Genomic DNA, 1683 nt, shown 5'->3' on the forward strand with positions numbered 1-1683 from the left:
AATGCAACTGCTAAGGCCTTAAGTATAGTCTACAGAGGGAACAGCAGACACAGACATGGTTAGAAAGTCTACAAACCTTAGCTTTGTCATCCCTGATCCAGACATGACATCTGGGTCAGGCCAGTCCCAGTTAATCCATAATTAGACCCCTTACTGAGCAATCTGAAACCTCAACAAATGTGTTAAGGAACATATAATGTGGTTACCATCTTTGTTTAAGTATCTTCCACATATCTGAAAAAATTCTTAATTCTTTAACCCTGAATTATTTTCCAGTCCTTCAATCATCATGGCCTCTGTTTCTCCCTCCCGGCTCCTCGCCAGGGCAGTGTGAGAGCCGCCCAGCGCCCACGCGGCGGGACTTGAGCCCGGTGGCCCGGGGCCGAGGCTTGCTGGGCCCCCGCAGCCCTCCCCATCCATCCCTCAACGATCAGTGCTGCCTTTTATTGCCATATTCTGTTGGGAAGAGAGAGGGAGTGAGTTATCTTAGGGACTGAGGGGGACAGGGAACAGTCCTTGCAGGAGGTGGTGGGCTGGCCTCTGCCTAGACCTCTAGGGCCCAGGTGTTGGTGGTTTCGGTTCTGCTGTCCTTGGGCACAAACAAGCCCTCACTGTCTTGTTCTGAAGCTGCGTTTCTTGTCCCTGGTCTCCTGGAATGGTCCCCAACAGTTTGTGTCTGTGTGACTTTCTGGGAAAAGGATGCTGAGTTTTCTCCCATTCCCAAAATGTCCTTGAAGCTCAGTGTATTAGAAGCCACTAGTGTCTCTTAGCCAGGACAATCCTGAGAGTCATGAAGAGACCCACAGTCCACAGAAAGTAGGGACACACAGTCTCAGGGGTGCCACCCGACTAAGCGACTGGCCAGGAGACCATGAAGCCAGGTGACGTCTGAGGATGTGGACAGCTCAGGGGACCCAGGGCCTCCTATGAGGGGAGGATCCACAGGTAAAGGCCACGGCTGTCTGGGAAGAACTCCTGGAACAGGCTGGCCATGGACAGTTTCTGAGGGGAAGAACTGGGGGTGCATCTCTTACTTAGTAGGAGGTGGTGTGTGAAACAGTGAAGAGCGCGAGGTAGAGCCCAGCAGGCCTGGCTTTTATCCCCACTCTGCTACTTAGAAGCTGTGCCTCCTGAGGCAAACACCCTAACCCCCTAACCCCCTGAGCCATCACAATGGTGGTGCTGATGGTAAACGTGAGAGCCCAGCTCTGACTGCAGCAGTGCCATGGCCATACTGGCACGATGCCCCAGTACCCTACAGCCAGGCCCTTCTTGGTGCCTCTACCAGGCAAAGGCTGGCACTTGCCGAAGCAGCTCTCTGGGGATATCACGGAGAGCGAGGTCAGAGGGCCAGAGCAGAGCAAGTTTACTGATGCTAGAGGTGCACCCGTGACTGCTGCCGTTAGCTCATTCCCACGCCCTGCCGGGCCCCAGGGAAGCCGGAGGGCTCCGTCAAGCCACCCACGGTCCCCTGGGACTCTGAGGGAAGCCAGTGGAATCCGCAGTGCCGGCAGACGGCCTTTGCTGGCTGGTTGGCAGTACACAGGGGACTGCTGCGTGGTAGGGAGGGTGTTGGGATGTGATACCCCAGGTATCCCTGGGGTCTTGGCTGCTGAGGGACAAACGTCTGGCCCTGAGTGTCCTGCCCAGTTCCTCTCTCCATCATCTCCCCCTCCTGGCCCC

The 1683-nt window shown here is 55.6% G+C and overlaps 1 protein-coding gene across 1 annotated transcript in view; it reads left to right on the forward strand.

Annotated features, from left to right (window-relative positions):
- COL13A1 (collagen, type XIII, alpha 1) overlaps window positions 1-1683 on the forward strand; it is a 153570-nt gene that overhangs the window by 508 nt on the left and 151379 nt on the right. The window lies entirely within an intron of this gene.

The sequence above is a fragment of the Bison bison genome, unplaced genomic scaffold, assembly GCF_000754665.1.
Source record: "Bison bison bison isolate TAMUID 2011002044 unplaced genomic scaffold, Bison_UMD1.0 scf7180017864309, whole genome shotgun sequence".
NCBI lineage: Eukaryota > Metazoa > Chordata > Mammalia > Artiodactyla > Bovidae > Bison > Bison bison.